This window comes from Salmo trutta, chromosome 2 (genome assembly GCF_901001165.1).
Source record: "Salmo trutta chromosome 2, fSalTru1.1, whole genome shotgun sequence".
NCBI lineage: Eukaryota > Metazoa > Chordata > Actinopteri > Salmoniformes > Salmonidae > Salmo > Salmo trutta.
Genome location: NC_042958.1, coordinates 59,889,910 through 59,897,302, shown reverse-complemented (window position 1 = coordinate 59,897,302; position 7,393 = coordinate 59,889,910). Strand labels below are relative to the sequence as shown.

The 7,393-nt window shown below is 41.9% G+C and overlaps 1 protein-coding gene across 2 annotated transcripts in view; it reads left to right on the top strand.

Annotated features, from left to right (window-relative positions):
- The first annotated feature begins 874 nt into the window (after window positions 1-874).
- Window positions 875-7,393, top strand: part of raraa (retinoic acid receptor, alpha a) — a 214,239-nt gene continuing 207,720 nt past the window's right edge. For both annotated transcript variants that reach the window (XM_029708857.1, XM_029708829.1), the window contains exon 1: window positions 875-1,096. The gene's annotated coding sequence lies outside the window, so the exon portion shown is untranslated. The remainder of the gene's footprint in view (window positions 1,097-7,393) is intronic.

Sequence of the window (7,393 nt, the reverse complement as noted above, 5' to 3'; positions counted from 1 at the left end):
CACTATTTTTAATAGGCCTATCTCACACTATTTTTAATAGGCCTATCGCACACTATTTTTAATAGGCCTATTGCACACTATTTTTAATAGGCCTATCGCACACTATTTTTAATAGGCCTATCGCACACTATTTTTAATAGGCCTATTGCACACTATTTTTAATAGGCCTATCGCACACTATTTTTAATAGGCCTATCGCACACTATTTTTAATAGGCCTATTGCACACTATTTTTAATAGGCCTATCGCACACTATTTTGTCAGCAACCACTTCCACCAAAACATGCTTTGAGCATTTGAAGGCCTTTCACTCCGCTTCCAAGTCCTCACATAGCCCTACCACTGTGTCAAACCACGTCACCCCCAGCACAGCATTCCTCACTTGTGTGCTGATGTGTAACAGTTGACACAGCTCACTGCCACTCACTGCTTCGTTGCAGCAGCCTCGGAGGCATTGTTGGAAAAACATCCAGTGTAGCTGACCGCCATACAAATCTCGCAGGGAAAACTTTGAGGTGGGTTACTTGCAATGGGAGGAACGTATAGTATCTCGCTGACTATATCGTGTCCTAGTGTGACCAAAAACCCAACAATCACTCACAGAAATGGTCGTATTTCTGGCAGGACAGAGGACAAGGACAGAAACGTGTGCTGCAACAAAATAATGGTCAGCTAATTACCTAATTCAATTCAAATACTGTCTTTGAATTATTAGAGTTGCCCTGTCAAGATTTATTGGGGAGATGATTTTCTAAAGCATACTGTACTGTGTTTGGAAAAACTGTCCGAACATCTGGAGTTAACAGGACATCCCCTTTCAGAGGACCACGCCGTAAAAATAGAGGGGGCGGGGAAAGTGGACGTCATAGCCGGAGCACGTGACCTCAATGGCTGCGGCTGCTGCGAAAGCTGTGCTGAACTTCTCTGCACACTGAAAGCCTTTCACCGACGAATAGCCGGAGGGTGGTTTGGGTCGACACCCGTTGTTGTCCACCGTCGCGAATCGCTTTACAGGTAACGACTTTTGGAGAGGCTATCAAAAATAATTATACGCGTCTCAGCCTCCACCAACCACGGAACCAGGAGGAGTCAACAGGTATTTGAAATTACACTTGTCTTTGGATGTTGCATACCTTGTCAACGTTTCGAGTTTTCTGTCCAGTTGAAGATTAACATTAGCTAACAGGTAAATGTCACGACTAATTGAAGTCCTTCAATTCGAGGAGATTCTAATTGTCAGATGGGCCATGCATTGCCAGTTTATTATGCACACTAACCTCATACTGTACGATGTCGATATTATGCATACAGTTCGACGAGGTGTTAGACGTTATGCTTGACAGTAGCTATCAACAAGCAAGCCTTATTTAGATAACAAAACAGAGTTATTTGATAACAATTTTCCGTATTAATTTCCCATAATTGAAATAGCGCAAGCAAGCAACAAAATATAAACGTTGTAATAAGGGACAACAAGCTACCTATAGTTTAGTTCGTTGGCTTGTCAGCTAACTGGATTTTGACAGGCAGACAGTTTTCTCAATATTGAGTTACATCGCTACTCCTTGTCGCAAGGTCAACCAATCAGCCGGCTAACTTTTTCACAGTATTTATTCACCATGTTATGAGACAAGTGTACCCACATAAACAAGATCTAACTTAGTGGTTTTTAGCTGCAGTTTAGCGGGAGCTAGCCATGGAACGTCAAGACAATGGAATATTAATGCGGAACAATCCCAAAACTGTGTGCACAAACTTATTCCCAAGACAGTGGCACAAAAGTATTTTGTTCTCTGCAAATAACTTAAAATGTATGTCACACTGTGAAACAGATGCCTCCCCCAATTTGTTTACACCTTTGATGCACCTTTGTCAAGATAATATGCCCACATTTGCAGCCTCCTCAGAGGAGCATCTGACAAAATGAAATGTCACAATTATGTATGACATAATTATTAACATTGTGGCAATGTGTTTAGTGAAAGTCTAGTGTAATTTCGAAATTGCGCCAGTTAGGATTTCCTTCATAACAGTCAACTTTATTATGACCAATTTCTTGCAAATATTTTATTACGCTTTTATTAAGTTTAATTTCAGCATGATTCAAATCCATTCTTTCCTATGTAGCTCTGTAATAACATTTTCATTGGGATTCGGTATGACTATGAGGTAGCCTAATCGCGGTGTAATATCAATCATCCACCATAAGATATCATATATGTTAATAATACCCTCATATGGATTATTCCAATGCCCTGTCCAAGACTGGCTGCATAATGTGTACAACAAAGTACTGTTTTTGTTGTGAAAAAGTCATTTGCCCTTTTCTCCATAAAACCTGTGACATTCAGAGCAAGATGCATCAGAGGCTTAGTCGCTGAGTGGGACATTTGGTGTGTCTGAGGATTTTCCCACCCTGCCACCTTCCCGCTTGGCGTGAATCACAGTTACACGTTGTGCCTACGGATGTGCATAGTTCCATTTTTAAGACGACTCGATATGTATCCAGATGTGTTTTAGTCGAAACGATCCGATTTGATTAGAGGAACAAATCGATTCGATGCGCTAACATTTGTTGCATAAACACACACATTTTCCATTCAAAATGAAAGTCTGCTGATGATGGAGCTCCTGGGCTTGGCCTCTCTGAGCTGGATCTGTCTGAGCTGACGTGTGTGTCCTCGTTATGAAATTATCAACTTTACCCTACATATCTAAAAAGGACCATAATACATTGATTGTTTTAAGCAAAACTACCAAACTATGGCTGATGGTGAACCTGAACAATCAAAATCAAATTGAATGTAAGCCCCGATCAGCATGTAGCCAACCTATAGCCAGATGAGAGTTGTCTCTGATGGTAGCTTAGACTACTTTTATTCTGGTAAAACACCATTTTCAAAAGCACATTTGATCAAAATATCAGTCGCTCGACTAATAACGCCTAATATTGCGCAAGTCATTTTACATACATTTGAATGCGCAGTTTGACTAGGCTGCTAATATTGCCTGGGGTTGTTCGGCATGCAAAATGACTTGTGGATCAATGATTGTCATAATTACGTGCTTAGTTTGACACTGAAGGAAAGGAAGCAGTTGTCACAAAAGACGAGGTATTTTCAGAAGGTAGAAAAATAATTTGAGAAAAAAAAGAAAGTGAACGGGCGATTCGTAACGTTTGAATCGACTTTCTGACCGATGCATGCTTCATTTGGATCACTGGTTTGGGGTCCCGCAGACCAATGCACTCGTATATCTTAAACATTTGAACCAGGGACCGATGCATATTGGTGAATCGTTACATCCCTAGTTATGCCATAACTGCAAAGACCCTAGTCAGCTGTAACCTAACCAAGCAGTAGGTTCACTTAGAATTGCTATGACTGTCACTATAGTGGCCTAATCCTGAAAGGTACTGTTATGTAATGATCAAACTGCCCATTCTGCCCCCGTCCCGCCCCCCAGGATGCCTCTTTCCCAGATCTAAACAAACGTAGTAGGATTTGCACATGTTTACGCACCATTTTTATATAAACTTCTGTTGTAACGAAGTTGTACTATAAATGACATGATCGACATGTTGTAGCCTACAAACTTATTTTGTAACTATAATAAACGTCATGATCGCAACCGACATGTTGCATCACTGTGCCGAAACGTTGGTAAATACCCATTAAATTGATGGGAGATTACACATGGAGTGTGCGACTTTATTTATTTTGAAAGATCACATGATGATTCATTAGTATTCTACATAATCAAACACCAAAACTTTTCAAATGTTCAAATGAAAAGGCTATTGCCCCGAAAAACGTGGAACATCAGGTGCATTCAGAACCGCAAGACCGCAACATAATAAACTAAAGCACTGATCATTGGGAACGAGATCAGAATGTCTGCTAAGGCTTTATCCACGAATTAAATAGGGAGCCTAGCCTACAAAACGAAAACAATCCATATGTTTAAATCAAAAGGCCTGATAAACATGACATTAATAACGCGGCCACAACCAGAGTCTCCAGTGCCGACGCATTCAGAAATCAAAAGATGGTGTAATATTTGGTTTAGAAGCTTTGAAGAAGGCCAAGAGAACAATAAAAACTTTTCAATGACAACTGAAATCCACATTGGGTAAAAAAATACAAATGATGTAGCCTACGATGCAATACTTGTGATCATTTTAAGGAGAACAAAAACTACTTAGCCTACAATTGAACACCACCGCGGAAGCTTCGCTATTTGGCATCTTCCCAATTAAGTAGCCTAGTTTTGTTGTTTGGCTTATTGAAGAGAACTAGTGCCGATCACTCGAAGCCCACCTCTTCCAATGCACTGTGGAAAAGTGTGCATCGAATTCTAATCGATGTAGAGCCGAAATTAGTATAACATCCTTGCGTTTCAAACTTCCCCAATTTTTACAAATTCACATACTATAAAACATAATATTTTTGCATACTAAGAATATGTCATGCGCGATTGCGTTGTTTCCCACTAAAAGTACAGTTGTTTAGCTATTCGGAAAAGGAGTCAGAAAATCCATTCACGTAGCCACTCCGTATGTAATGTAACCTGCCCTTTCGGTCCTTCTGGTCGGTGGAAAATGAAACAATCATCGAAGTTTAATCTGCTGTGTCACTGTCGCCAACTCATGATACAGGATAAGCCCTATGGGAAAGATTTAGTCTACTGACTGGTCTGGTACGTCAACAATCCAATCGTCCTTGGGTTTCGCCTGTCCTCCCTCAAGGGCAAGAGGATCTGAGATGTGTTCACCGTGTTATGAGTTTGGCAACTAAAAAATCAAAATGATGGGCATTAATATGGAGTTGGTCCTCCCTTTGCTGCTATAACAGCCTCCACTCTTCTGGGAAGGCTTTCCTCTAGATGTTGGAACATTGCTGCAGGGCCTTGCATCCATTCAGCCATGAGCATTAGTGAGGTCGGGCACTGATGTTGGGCGATTAGGTCTGGCTCGCAGTCGGCGTTCCAATTCATCCCAAAGGTGTTCTATGGGGGTTGAGGTCAGGGCTCTGTGCAGGCCAGTCAAGTTCTTCCACACCGATCTTGACAAACCATTTCTGTATGGATCTCGCTTTGTGCACGGGGGCACTGTCATGCTGAATGGGCCTTCGCTTTGTACACTGGGGCATTGTCATGCTGAATGGGCCTTCCCCAAACTGTTGCCACAAAGTTGGAAGCACAGAATCGTCACTGTATGCTGTAGCGTTAAGATTACCCTTCACTGGAACTAAGGGGCCTAGCCGAACCATGAAGAACAACCCTTATGCCGCCTCCAATAAAATGTACAGTTGGCACTATGCATTGGGGCAGGTAGTGTTTTCCTGGCATCCTCCAAACCCAGATTCTTCCGGACTGCCAGATGGTGAAGCGTGATTCATCACTGCAGAGAACGCGTTTCCACTGCTCCAGAGTCCAATGGTAGCCAGCTTTACACCACTCCAGCCGATGCTTGGCATTGCGCATGGGGATCTTAGGCTTGTGTGCGGCTGCTCGACCATGGAAACCCATTTCACGAGGCTCTCGACGAACAGTTATTGTGCTGACGTTGCTTCCAGAGGCAGTTTGGAACTCTGTCGTGAGTGTTGCAACTGAGGACTGATGCTTTTTACACACTACATGTTTCAGCACTCGCGGTCCCGTTCTGTGAGCTTGTGTGGCCTACCACTTCGTGGTTGAGCCGTTGTTGCTCCTAGATGTTTCCACTTTAAAATACAATTGACCGGGGCAGCTCTAGCAGGGGAGACATTTAAGGAAACTGACTTGTTGGAAAGGTGGCATCCTATGACGGTGCCATGTTGAAAGTCACTGAGCTCTTCAGTACGGGCCATTATACTGCTAATGTTTGTCTAGGGAGATTGCATGGCGGTGTGCTCCATTTTATAAACCTGTCAGCAACGGGTGTGGCTGAAATAGCCGATTCCACTAATTTGAAGGTGCGTCCACATACCTTTGGCCATGTAGTGCAGTTACAATTCTATGGTGATAAGTTATCAACTTCAGCCTTGCAGGCACCTCAAGTCAATGTGTTCATCAGCTTCTCTTGTGGCAGATACTCTATATGTAGTCTATAGTGCAGACATGCTGTTGTTGGGTGATTGTCCATTCTAAGTTTTAGGATTAGACCATACAATGTGTTTTAGGATAGCAGCAAACTCAATTGTATAGCCTAGTACTGTATTTTGAGTGTAGATAGTTGGGGCATTTTTTGAGCGACCGTCAAACGACTTGTGTGTCTACGGATGTCGGTTTCCTTCTTGTATGAGATATGCCAGTTAGAAACCTCACACGACTTGGTTTCGCATTGTGATAAATGTGTCATCCCTCACTCACTTGCTATGCCACCTCACCATACCTCCTCTGAAGTAAGACAGTACCCTCCCTGCTCTCCCCCACTTTTTCCTTCCTCTTCAAAATCATAAGTGTTACACTGGAAAATGTTATTTGATAGTAATAAACATGATAGTGATTCAAAATGGCTGACACTTTCTTTTTTTTCTTGTAACCTGTGGAACAAAAAGTTTTTAAGGGGTTGAAAACGTATCAAATCAAGATATATTAGTATTTTATTTATTTTTCGTCCACTTTGAAATTACAGAGTATTTTGTGTAGAACGTTGACAAAATGTTGAAAAAGTAAAGGGGTGTGATCAGTGTTCCCACATTTTTTTAAGGCACTGAGCAAATTTCAGGTCTGCTCAGCGCAAACTTTATGCAACTTGTGGAGCACGTTTACTGTGAACACTGAGGCTGTACCCGCTTTAGGTTACAGTTATAACAATGGCCAAGTAGGCTACTGTGGCTATTTGATCATAATGTAGGCCTATCATAAAAAACAATGGAGAAAATGCATCTCATAACATTGTAACATGGAAATGTTCTATTATTCAGCCTACAGTTGCAGCCAATGTGTAGTGTTCAATGTAGGCCTACAATCCATGAGACTTTTGAAAATAACATGTAGGGATTGTCATTCACCTGTTTATCCACTTGTGTTGTGTGATGCAAGAAACCACTTTACAAAATAACATTCATTATTATTGCCATACCATTATTACAGAGAATCAGACAAATGATGCTACCCTCTGCATATTGGCTATTTAGCCTGTTCAAGCCCTGCTCAAATACAACACTGCCCTTTTAAGACAGAAAAAAATGCTCTTTACCTGACTTGCTTTTCAAAGATGGCTAAAATGCACACGTTTTGTGCTCTTGTAGGAAGTAACCACTCCCCCATTGCTGATGTAACCGATGTGAAATGGCTAGTTAGTTAGCGGTGATTCGCGCTAATAGTGTTTCAATCGGTGACGTCACTCTCTCTGAGACCTGAAGTAGGGTTTCCCCTTGCAACCGCGGCTTTTGTGGCGCGATGGGTA